Source organism: Protopterus annectens, chromosome 9.part0 (genome assembly GCF_019279795.1).
Source record: "Protopterus annectens isolate FY-2018-M chromosome 9.part0, PAN1.0, whole genome shotgun sequence".
In the NCBI taxonomy this organism is placed as follows: Eukaryota; Metazoa; Chordata; order Ceratodontiformes; family Protopteridae; genus Protopterus; species Protopterus annectens.
This window is the reverse complement of record NC_056743.1, coordinates 238,562,587-238,576,354: the sequence shown is the minus strand read 5'-3', so window position 1 is coordinate 238,576,354 and position 13,768 is coordinate 238,562,587. Positions and strand designations below refer to the sequence as shown.

General features: G+C 49.7%; 1 protein-coding gene across 4 annotated transcripts in view; it reads left to right on the top strand.

The window, feature by feature from the left end:
- DENND2B (DENN domain containing 2B) overlaps positions 1-13,768 on the top strand; it is a 1,438,653-nt gene that overhangs the window by 1,024,112 nt on the left and 400,773 nt on the right. The gene's annotated exons all lie outside the window — the stretch shown is intronic.

The following is a 13,768-nucleotide window of genomic DNA, read 5'->3' as shown; positions in this document are numbered from 1 at the left end:
ATTCCTGCTTGGTGCCAACAGACGCTGACTGACCGTCATCTATGGGCAACGGTGTTGGGGTATGTGTTGGCATCTGAACTGTGTGCAGGGATGAAGGGGCGTCGTGTGATGTTCTCCAATGGCACAGTCTCTGCCTGTGGCGACCCTGCCTGTGCCTCATGCACATGGTCATCACCACTAGTATCTGTGGGGACACTAGCATCAGATGGACCGCAGGAGGGGAACTCACCCACAGCACCTGTCAATACAAAGACATACCATCGGTTACAATACAGACACACACACACACACACACACACACACACACACACACACACACACACACACACACATCATGCATGTGATAATGCAGGTGGCATGCAGCATTCACACACCACAGACCAGTGAATGTAGACCAGACATTCATAGTGGCAGTATGCACACTGCCCTGGTGGGAACAGTACAACAGGCAGGTGTCTTTTAGTAGACATGCAGTACACACATTCATGGTAGTTTGCATGCATCGCCGTGATACACCGTGTGGCCACGGGCGAGTTGTCAGTACACATGGCTGCCGACACTATGTCATGTACACGCAAACATGTGTGGTATCATGTGGACATGTGACGATGGTGTCCACCGCATGCACCACATCACAACGGCTGTCACGGTGCAGTGTTATGTGTACAGTCTACAGATACAATGTATGGGTAACAGGGATGTCTGTGCAGGTGCGGTTGGTGTGAGCTGTGTACATAGCTGTACAGTGTGGAGTGCGGGCACTGTGCCACTGCACAGTAGCAAGACACAGTTATGTTTCTGTGCGATCGTGACCTGGATGCGTTACATTGCCATGTCTGTAAGTCAGTTCAGCAGCACGTATATGGTGGACATTGGAGGCACCTGTAGTAGCTGTGGAGAGGCATTCCATGTCACTGGTGTACTACATCGGATGTCCAGGGGGTCCACTACAGTGATGAGCCCACTATGTGTGTACAGGGTGCAACGGTGAATACCCACTGTGGATGTACTGTGTGGCAACATGCCTGTAGGTATCGACCATGGCCTTGTCTGTCTGGGTCATTGACAATTGTGTGTGGTGGACAACGTGCACATGGCCCTGTGGTGGCCCATGTGACATACAACCATACTAGTGTAAGGTGTCACATTCCCTACAGATATGCAGACAGTGTGGATGTCTGCTATGTCGTGCATAGGTCATGTCATGGTGTGAAAATGTTGCAGCCAGACATCCACGTCCATGGGACATGGCATGTGCCATGTCTGGCGTGTGCACCGATGCAGGGGCATAGCTCACATTGGTAACACCTGTGCTCTGGCAAGATCACAGCTCACTATGTGGTACTGTGTGCATACTGCAGAGGCATACCGATGCATACTACACATGCAGCCATTGTGGAACACCTACACCATTGTATGCATAGCTGAATGCACGTAACACACCAATAGGTCGTGTGGTGTCATGCCACTCTACGCTAACGGTTGTATCTACTGTACATGGGTGGTGTGTGTGTCGGGTGCAACCTGTATACCGTGACTGGGGCACACACAGGTGTGCATGTCATGCCTGGACACATGTGGAATATCAATACACCATATCATGCCTTTGACTAGCAACAGACACGCCAGACGTACCTGTAAAGGGATGACACAAAGGTATACACATTATCCATTACTATCGCCATGGTCAGCACTGTGCATGTCACATCATGCATCTGTGAGTTAGCATGTGCTATGCACATGTCTGCTAACACAACATAGCATACTGTAGTATGCATCTTGTGTGGCCATATACCTGGCATGTATTGCTATATTATGTGTTGTAGTATGACACCCACCCCCACGTCACTCATCATACAAACATGCAACACTGACTTACCATGCAGCTCCAAGCTCATAGTTCGGGAGACACCCACCTCCACGATGGACGCATGGGTTTCTGCGTGTTGTTCTGTGGGTGTCCCCAGACTGGCCAGGAGCTCCTCCGTGGCTGTGAGTGGGGGCTGGGTTGGTGGCCCACCACCTGTCCCACGTTGTTGTCTGGCGATTGCAGCGGCACGCTGTCTTGCATGCCGGATCAGGTCTGTGCAGTGCCTGCGGATCTGCTGATAAGTGCGGTTGTATCCGCCCAGGCTGTTCACCCTCCTGCACATCTCCTCCCACATCTCCTGTCGTTCCTGTGCCTGCTGTGGCACATGACTGAATAAGAGGTCATGATTAGTATGGAGGTATGGGATATGGGATGATCACCTCCTCCTCCTGTCGACTGAAAGCGGGAAGCCGGGGACGTGGCATTATCTGTAAGACATAATGATGGTGGCAGGTCACATTTACACTGCTGTGCTGGCATACTGTTGGAAATACATTGCTATGACAAGTACGACATCTGCACAGTAATCTGTGAAAGGCATCGTGGCAGTGACACAGCTGATGTGTTGGCTTCACACCATTGAGCAGTGGGTGTCACATCATATCTGTGTGCCACCCCATCACACTGTACATGCACCATGTAGATGTTAGCCTGCTGTGGACATGTGTACCTGGCTGCACCTGTGTCCATATCACTTGGCATAGGTCCCCATGTGACGTCGGTGCTACTGTTCACCTGGATGCTGTGTATATGGCAGTACACATCACGTCTGTAGCCATTGTGAACGTCAGCAGTGGCACTGTACACATACACATGGACACCTGCACATGCATGTGTTGTGCCATGTACATACACACAGCACTGTACGGGTGTTGGACAACTTGCCACAGCTCACCTGTGTTGCACATGTGATAGACATAGGGCAATGTGTAACCATGACACATTAGCAGGAAAGGCCATGCATAGCATGTACACACACACATTGTCCAGAGCATCACACAGCACCTGTAACACCACAGGGTGCATCACCGCCACATTACTGCTGTGTATGGTTGATAGTGAGAGTGCCTTTTGTCCATTGCACCATGTAGGACTGTGATAGCTCATGCAGCCTTGCTGGGCAGGTCTGCATGTTATGGCAGGGTATGCCACATACATGGCACTGGGTTGTGATCCACCTGGGGGTTGATGATATTGGCAGGGTGGCTGTCCATTCCATATGTCATTGCTATGTGTATATGGACATTCAACATGTCTATCACCATGGTGTGGACACTGGCCTCAAGCGAGGTATGCTGCACACTGCTTGCTGAGGGTGTGTCTGGTGCATGCAGGTATCAGACATCCATGCATACACTGTAACCCTGGCAGGTGCTATGTGCTGGTATATTGATCAACACAGTGCTGTATGTGGACACACACCACTATCCCGTGCACATGGATGGTTGCCTGCACTGATGTGGGTACCACATATGTGTACATCCAGTGCCTGCTGCCACCCCCATGTCTGCTGCTGCACTACACACCGCCATCCCTCCCTCTGTGAATGTGGTGTTGGGCACAGCATAGGTATCCATGTATGGGGACAGGGATGTTCACATAGCAGGGTCACTGATGGTATCGTCGATCTGACCATACACGTATGATGCACCCCTCACACATACAACCCATTCATATTGTTCACAATGGTGACACAGCTATATTGCTATGCCGGAGACATTCACAGCCATACATACACAGATGCATGCACATCCATCTGTGGCATGGCCTGGACTATTGGTGTGGTTCAGCACATAACATGTTTGACTGCAGCTGGCGCAGACCTACTGTGCACATGTCTACACGGTAAGCCTGTTCTACAGTAGGCATCTGTGATGTGCTGTGCACATCTCATATCTGCACATTTGGTTGGTGTCCATCGGTCCACGGGCCAGTGGTGGGACACACAGGGATGTTGCTGAACATATATGCATGCAACCCTGTACAGCTGTAACACTAGCCTCTCAGATGCTCATGTGTCGTGGGCGTGAACACCGTACACACACATGTGGTTGTGGGCTGCCGTCCATACCTATCTCCTCCTGTGGGTTGCTATCATCCCACACACTCCTTGTATTGTATGTTCAGGCTATGCACCTATGTGGGTCTTGTGGGCATGCAATACGATACTATATGCCTTTGCACCCATCACAGACAATGTCACACAGGTACACCGGCAGCCGTACACGTCACAGCTTGTTGTCAGCACATCACATTTGGTACACACATAACACATCTCCTGTGGGACATGGTCAATTGTACGGGCATGTCCAGCAGTCACATGCCACAGCTACCCCTACTTGACGGCTATGCAGGACATGTGTCTGTACAGCTACTGTCACATGTACACGAGCAATGCCCCCCTACCTACATCACATGGTACTACCTGTGGGGTATGTGCGTCTGCATCCATGCTATGGCCATAGATGACAATTGTACATCAATATGTGCAACATACCTCATTGGGGGTTGTCATGTGCACATGTTCCACGTGTCAATGCATTGTTTGTGTCTGTTGGGCGGTCATTGTTGTGCATGGTTTACATGGCTGCCATAGCGTACTGTGTGTGATTCCAGGTACTTCATTGGGCTACCAGCATTGTACATTTCCACAGCACATTCCGGCCATCATGTAGCCATCTTAGATGACAGTGGGAGGTGTTCCGCCATGTGCACATATGTCACACAGTACGAGGGTGACTGACACACATTGTCAGGACTGGGTTCTGACTGCTGTGGATGTGTGTAATGGTGTTGACAAACCATGACTGCGCCAGATGGTGTCATCTGGATGTGTAGCATTCACAACACACACCTACATTCACATAGCAGCACATCGTCCACGACAATGGACATTCCTGCATGGACACTGTGTGCGGTATGTCTGTATGACCACTGCATATATCAGTGGTAGCCACCAGCATGGCTGCCTACGACAGCAGTGTGTATCCTGTGCAAACATGGGTTACACCTGTCACAACACACCTGTGTCAGATGGCCCTGTAGTGGGTGACAGTGTAGTTCCATACATCATGTAACAGTATACATCGTGCACCAGTATATTGCAGACATGTGAACGGCTGTGCTACTCGACATATGCACACATGACACATCACCTGGTACACCGTGTCTGCCTTGCCACCTGCTATTGTGACCACCCTGTGATGACATTGTACGGCCCACATGGACTGGGACATGTGATGGCTCAATGGTGAATTAACCCTCCAGGTGTGTGTCTAGCCAGGTGTCCAGTAGCCAGTGGTCTGCACGTACTGTACATTGGCCTACTCTGTCACTGGGACTGTTGACTATGGTCATACTGTACTTATGCAGGCATGTGGTGTTTGTCCAGTCTGATAGTCGTGTTCATCCACACTACCATGGCACACATGACCTGTGGACATCTGCCTAAGGTGTGCAGCCCACATGTACATCTTCACATGCTATGCTGCCTGTGCAGCAGTGTCACATATCTGTCTCCAGCAGGGCTGTCACAGGTAGGCACAGCATGCAGTGATGTGTGACAATGCTTACACCCTCCACTGTGCTGTACACAAGCACTGCACACACAGTACAGCACGCATGTCATTTATCTGCAGTGTCTGGGACCTGCCTCCATGCCCTACGTGGCACACCTGCCAGTCCAGATTGTACACAGATCATACCTCCCAGGCACATACCTGGACTGCAACACACACGGGTGGGTGGTTCCCACACCACACAGTGATTTACACACATACTGTATATTCCCGAGACACATTGCATCATAGGTAATCCATGTTCAGATACCCATGTTCGTGACCTTCGCACATTGTGACATGCAACGGTGGATACACTGTACACCACAGCTTACATGCTGGCCGTGTTGGCATACTGTACATTGCACCTAGGACAGTTGCTACTGCTATGTATTGACAGCAACACGCACTTCCCTAGTATGGACTCCCATGTACCCACACATGCTTGGCCATGCAGTACGCATAGCTGGGTGACACATTACATGATGCATACCGTACCTACACTACCCTCGGCATGCACCAAACCTCCATGTGTCTGTGTGCTATGCCTACACATCCCCTCTGTTTGCTGAACATCCATGATTCTCAGCCCTGCTAGCCACACCCTAGACACACGACCATCGCAGCATGCATGGTACATACGCTCTACAGCCGGTACTACCGACATCCACTGACAGAGGTAGTTGATGGCATGGCACCCCGTACGGTGGACAGTCTACATGACTATGCTGACACATATCACAGTGCACTTCCGCTACATTTACGCACTGGTAGGGACCATGCTATTCCACACAGAGACATGGTGGTACTGGCCTTTTCACTGACGCCACAGTGGTATTCCTGTTCCATGCACACGTGCTGTATGGGCACATGTACAGGCTGTTGCACGGTAGTTATGTTCACATGTGTGTGGTGTGTCACCTGACAGTCATGGTGTGTCCTCATGGTGCATCACATACTCCACAGCTAGCTACCTACACATGACTGCCATACATTGCAGTGTGGGCCCTCACGCAGTGTGCTGGTATGTCTCTGCTGTTTGGCTACATCCACATTCAATGCAGCATACAACACTCATGCAGGCATTGCCGACACAGATGTTGCTGGCATCATGCCTGCCAATGGGGTACCTACCAACAATACACACTCTCACTCACTACAGGGTTCCAATCCATGGCTGGACATTGTATTAACCCTGTGGACACATACATAGTACTGCCATGCACACGTTATGTCCGAGAACACGGTCCCAATGTCACCTCCGTTCTCCGTAGTTGTTGTATCCGACCAACCTGGCTGTTACATGTCTCTGCAGCAGCACACTGCATTGACTGCTAGCCCATTCATGTGCGTTGTGTACCCTGACCACCACACTACCACATCTATCACACTACACATGGGTGGTACTGCATTGCACGTATGGGGCTGCATTTGTACACCCATGACTGGGCCATTCAGTATGGCACTGGGCCACATCCTCACATACATGCTTCACACACTCATTGGCGACCTCCATGCCTTTACTGGCACCCTAGTTGGGCTTCTGTGCCACAGCACACCACATCCACATGCTGGCCACCTGTCATACCATTGCATGGGTGGTTGGTGTGGTACAGAGGGTATCAACTCAGACATTATCCGCTCTTTGCCCTTCAGCGCCATTCCACTTTATGGTATTGCCAATGTACACATCCAGCATCACATCGTGCCCTATGTCTCAGGATGTTACGCCATGTGCCTCCTGTACAGGTCACACAGTGGTGCAGGCATATCATGCTAACTACAACGAGACATTGCACAGTCATCAGTCATGTGGCCCCTCATGCTCACTATTTGCTTACATACACTACATGCTGTCACAGAGTATTGTCCATGCCTACATATACCACATCTACATACCTGGCAGCATTCTAGCTCATCCTACTCATATTGCTAACAACCATACAGGTGTCAGTGTGGCAGATATATCATGTAGATATCATTGCATCAGTTACATCACACATAGTGCATACACATCACCTTTGCATAGTGACAGTCATGCAGTGTGTATCACATGGATACTGTCCCTATACATGCATATCACATTGTACATGGTTGCTGTACACACACATGCCCCACATGGTGCTGTGGTTGCCATATACCACTATGGCGTGGGTACACATATGCAGGGCCGCACATTTCTGGACCGTATGTCTAGCTGATACATTGGGTGCCCTTGTACCTATGCCATACACACATGTACACACGGGCAGTGTTACAATAACACATATGTGGTGTACCTTACACAATGGATACAACTTTACATGTCTCAGTATAGTCATGCCGTGATGTCTACCCGGCTCAGACAGTTTACATATGCAAATGACAGTTATGAAACACATCTGTACTCACCTGCATACCACTAACACAGGGGTGTCATCTACTCTGCCATGGGCCATGTTCTCCGCATTACTGATGCATGTAGTACTCCTACATGGCGTTTGCAGTGGGCAGGGTGGGAGGAGCACTCCTGCATGTGTGCACACATGCCACATTGCTCAGCCTGGGCGTCTGTGTGACCTCCACAGACTGGACACACACCGTGCTGTGGGACATAGGTCCTGTGCACATCCCACAGGGACACACTGTGTCACTAGTCATGTGATAGCTCCATTGCTGGTAGGGTGACACAGACCCATGGTACCACCACAGCGGAAGTACTGTATAGACATACAGTTGACATCCACCTCTGCCGTTCAGTGGACACTACCATGGGGGGGGTGACACTACTGTGTACATTGCACATGTGTTTACACACGGCCCTGCCGGACATCATTGTTGCACACATTGCACCTGCTACGGAACGTTTGGACATGGTTACTTGCTGTTCCCTCCATTTCGGGTACATATTCTGCTACTACTCTGTCCCATATGTGCAGGCCATACATATCCTGTTTATGTACATAGCATTAGGCCATCCCTCCATCATGCATGCTATGCCTGTGATACTGTCTATGATTTCTGAACATATCCATCATGACAGCTTTGCATTACACATAATTGACATAGTCACCCCTACTGCGAGGGATACGTGCGCCGATGCACATTCCGTATGACATCGACGGTATATGCCCATGCACATGTGTGCTGTGACACTATACATACATGTCCTATCCCTGCTGTGGCACTTCATTGTTCGATATCCACTGACAGCATCAGCGTGGGTGGTGGCATTGTTCTGTGTTTGGAATCCCTATGGCGAACCTTGGGTTATCACGGCCGTGTACATGTTGTCCCACTGCTGTGCACACGTTGTCCACAGTCGTTGGTATGCTCCGCGGCTTAGCATTACATAACCACCTTTCACCACTCTCTGCCTGATGGACAGGTATCTTTACTTACACACATCGTTCACATACAGTGCAGATTACTCATACGTATCATGCGTTACACACCAGTACATCTCGTGGGTTCGACATACCTTTCCGGCCTTTGCTTCTGTATTCATCAATATTCTCCTCTAACTCCTTGCTTTCAATGCAGTTTGTGTTCGGTATGAACATACGGTTTGAATATCCAGGGAGTCTTCCTTTTATTAAATGCGTCACCTGAGGCATGTGGGTTCATCACGCCAATAGCTGTTTCTCGGTGTGTAGTTATCGCATATCACTGGTGATCCTCCTCCATTAAATGCGTTACCCATGAAACTAGGCCATGGTTCATTTCTCGTGTGGCGTTGGTTATTTGCACTACCTTGGGGATGGTATGTATTGTATCATGTTTGTGTGACTGCATACGCTATGTGTGGTGTCAGGTACATTACGCTGTGGTGTTAGCCGTGGATTGTGTGTGTTGGGTATGGTATTCTGTTCGACATGTGGGTGTCTGTGTCCTGGCGGCGTCTGTCGATGGCGTTGTGCATTCAGATGTGTAACATAGCTGTTATATTCCTGTACACAACGGATGCAAGGATGCATCGGCTGCTGCTAGTGTTACCCCACGCGGCTTGTTGCGGGTATGCTGCTGTCATTGACTGCCTGTATGATTCTGCTACGGTTTTGGCTGTTATCCCTTTGATATGTGCGATGGGGTATATCTGCGGATGTGAGTGGCAGTGCGGGTGTGGGTCTTGCATTTATACATACAAGATATGCTTGTGTGTGTGCTCCATCCCTGCTTGGGGAGCTGCAGGTTACCTGTCTGTTGTTCTGGGAATGTTTGTTTTGTTGATGTCGTGTGGTGTCGGTATCGCCTGCATGTGTGCTTCCTGCACGTATTCCTCCTTCACATCGGTTATATATCTGCGGATGTTCGTCCGTGCCTACTATCCATTGGCATTTTGTCACTGATAGTTATGGTGATTGTGGTCCTGTACTTGGGACGGCCTGTATGCTACCGGTAGCCTCCTATTCGTGTGGCGCTTGCTTAACGGTCGTGGAACGCACAGCGGTATTTACGGGACCGTAAGTGTCCACGATCGGTGCCGGGATAGCACATTCGTATTTTCGCCGTACATGCCTGATGCTGTGTAACGTTGCCGACCTATCGTGTTGAGTCTACCATATGGCCGCCATACATACGGCCATGGTTTGTACATGCGTCCTTTGCATCTCCTGTTGGCTATGGTCCTGTGGTACATTCTGGGATATTTCCGCTTTGCATTGTTTTACGTCGCCACGCGCCTAGCCACTGAGGAGATGTCAGTACTACTTTGTGGGTACTGCTGTACATATGCCTATGGTTCCTGTACTGTATGCCTACGCATGTTATTACACTCCGCCTGTGACATGTCACCTACATACACATTTTACAGTGGCACACACATTACACACACACAGCGGAACACACGACAACCTCACCTCACACATACACATATTGCCGCCATAGCTCTCAACCTTCCATTTCCAAAATGAGGAACACACACATTCATAATGTGAAACAAATGGGCAAACTGTGGAACACATACCACTGTCTTACTAACAACTTCAGCTAAGAAGGTCATAGGATGGTTAAAATATGCTGATTTACTTACAAAGAAGAACCTTTAATGAATTACTATGATTAATTTCTATTTACCAGGATTTCTATTATGTACATTCCTAACAATGAATGTGTGACAGACTATTTCAATGTGGAACTTTGAGGAACTGCGAGGAACATGAACTGTTTTAGACCCCAAATGAGGTACGTTCCTGATAATGTCGCACACTTGGCAGGCATGTTTGCCGCTTTCGCAGCGACGGTGGCACACAGTACCTACGTTGGCGCATCGCGGCGGTGTGTACCTTCACCCTCATATCCTATGGATGTGACACGCACATATCCCGTTACTGTACCGTGGCCTGGCGATCATCCCGACCCACGGATATGTATTGATGCAGGTTGACATTTCCATGGCTGGCGTTCCCTGCTCTGCCCACCCTCCCGGATGATCGGGTTGTCGTTCACTATGTTTACTATGTGGAGATTTCGCGTCTTACTTATCTGTAAACTTGCATCCCTGGGTTCCATATTAACCTGTTGTACTTTATATCTGTGTATGTGTACATATATTTCTACGTGTGTACTGATACCTATTTCTGTATCTGTGTATGCACATAAGTACATATGTAGTCGACTTGCGGCGACAGTGGCAGCATACAGCTACGCCGTCTGCTGTAGAACCAGCGTGCGGTTGAGGTGTTGGCGTTCTATGCTCTGCTGGCTATTGGGTGTGCAGTGTTTGGGTGGTGCCTTTGTTGGAGTCACACATAGGTCCGCCCATACGGTACACATTACGGGCGGACATGTTTGTGTGGTGTCCATTTCACTGTGTGTGCAGGTAAGGAGGTGTCAGTCCATGGGGCCTATGCTGTCAAAGTATGTGCTATGCGTTCCCTCTTTGCCAGGGCGTAGGCATATTGGGTACGCCTACGTCTACCTACTGGGGCTGGCACAGTGTGTTCATGGCGCTGAACGCCCTGTGCCTGTGCTTGCCTTGGCAGTTGTGGCGGGCTTGGTGGCCCTAGACCATTATGTCCCTGCAGCAGCTGTTTCCGCAGAATCATATTGTGTAGCATACAACATACTATGAATATGTGGGCACATGTGCCTGGAGAGTACTGCAAGGCTCCACGGATGTATCCAAGCACGGAACCGTGATTTCAACATCCCAAACACACGCTCTATGATTATTCTGGTTTGTGCGTGTGCCTCATTATGGCATTCTTGCATGTGTGTGTGTGCATTTCTGATGGGTGTCATCATCCACGGCTCCAGTGCATAGCCAGCATCCCCCACAAGGTGACCTTGTGTGATGTCCCCCTGGCGAATACCTGATACAGCTGTGAGGCATGCCAGATATGGGAGTCGTGGTAGCTTCCAGGGCTGCCAGCACACACATCCATGATAATGCCCTGCGCATTGCACACGACCTGGCAATTGATGGAGGGTATCCCTTGCGGTTTATGTAGCATCTACCCTGCTCCTCGGGCGGTGACTTGATTTCTATGTGCGTACAGTCTATTGCACCCAGTACCTCCGGGTATTGTGCCACACGGTGGAAGTGGCGCATATTGCTAGACAACTCCTCCTGAGATCTGGGGAAGTTTATATACTCATGGGCATGTCGTAACATGGCATCCAGGAACTGGTGTAGTACCCTGGATGCTGATGCCTGTGAGATACCCATTATATCCCCGGTTGGCCTTTGAAAGGTACCTGTAGCCAGTATTCGCAAGCTCACACATACCATTGTGTCCACTGGGATGGGCTCCCCTCTGTTGTCTCTTGTTCTCAGGCATGGCCGGCACAGCTCCACTATTTGCTGTAACGTGTCCCTGTCCACCCTGTAGCGCTCTACTATCTCCAGGTCTTGCAGCCCCTGGTAGGTCACCCTTGGTCTGAACACTCTCCTTCTCCTATGAGGCCTATGGTGGTTGTCGGCACCCTCCTCCGCAACTCCGTCTGTCTCTGACACATACCTATGCATCACGGCCACGGTGGCACCCAACATATACATATTAAAAGTTCGCCGTATGTTTACACCGTACGGTGCGGCGTTTGGGAAATCGCGCTGTGTGTTGTGTGCATTCACACTTTATACTGTTGTGCTGTATACCCAGTGATGTCATTGGGTGTGTCTGTGCAGCCGTATCTGTGGATTATCTTCGGTGTTTTACCGTTGCAACTGCAACGGTATTGCCTTTAGTGTTACATTACAGTTGCCTGCATTGGCTTAGCTTTGCATCTTACATTACTGTTTCTGCACGTTGCACCTACAATTGCCTGCAGTGCATCCTGCAGGCACATGGCATATGATGCATTTTGTCTGCCGCCGTTATGCTACCTCTGTACTTGGCTGTGCTATTTCGGTTCTTTGCTCTTTGCATTTCTACTACATCCCCTACTATCTTTGCATTCCTATGCCTCCCCTTTCCCGTTTTGCAGGAGTCTGCATGCAGAGTTGTCAGCCGCCGTTTGCCCTTCCTGGATTGATTGGTGTTGATTGCTCATTGCGGCTCCAATTACACTGCTTCTGCATTTCCTCATATTCTCCGCATTACCTTCCTATATCCATGGTTGTTGACGGGGAGGCCGTCACATGACTGGGTTGGGGAATGTGGTCATCCTCGTGCACATGCATCTATGCGGGCATTATGTACTCTCAGCGCATCTATTTCCTCACACGCCGATCCTGCTGCTGTGATGTGCATTGTACAGCCCATGTTTGCAGGCCTCCAATGTGCTTCTTCCTACAGTGGCACACCCCTCTGTGATTGACATGTATCCCGTGTAGGCCACTCCTCGGTGTACTACCGCTGCGCCGTTTCCTCCATCCTTACACCGGCGCCGGTTTTGCGATTCACTATTATCTGCCTCATTTGCATGGCATTGACTGCTAATACATGGTTACGGCGCCGAACACTGCCGCCACTCCTTGACAACCCTTGCGCTGGGGTTGAGGCTTTCCATACATACTATGGTGTGTGGTGGCTGTGCATCTGATGTGTATTATACTGCTCCTTTAGGACATTCTCATATTATTTAATTGTTTTGCACCTTCTGTGCACATATCCGGGGGTTCTGCTGTGGTTTCTGCGTACATAACAATTATGTCATTATTTACAGTTTGTGCATGTTTTCTTTGGACATTCTCGGTGCCTTTCACCATTGGCATATTGCACCTGTATGATACCTGACATTGACAGCCTTCCATTACTCCTTGGTCATGTTTGGCTAAATGTAAACCGTTTTTTTTTGGTTTACATTGCCGTGCCCTTACGCTACGCCTGCCCAGCTTCGTGGATCGCTATTTGCCTTCATTTGCATGGTGCAATACCGCACACAGTGTGATTAGCATACCTACGCCGGGGGCGGCGCA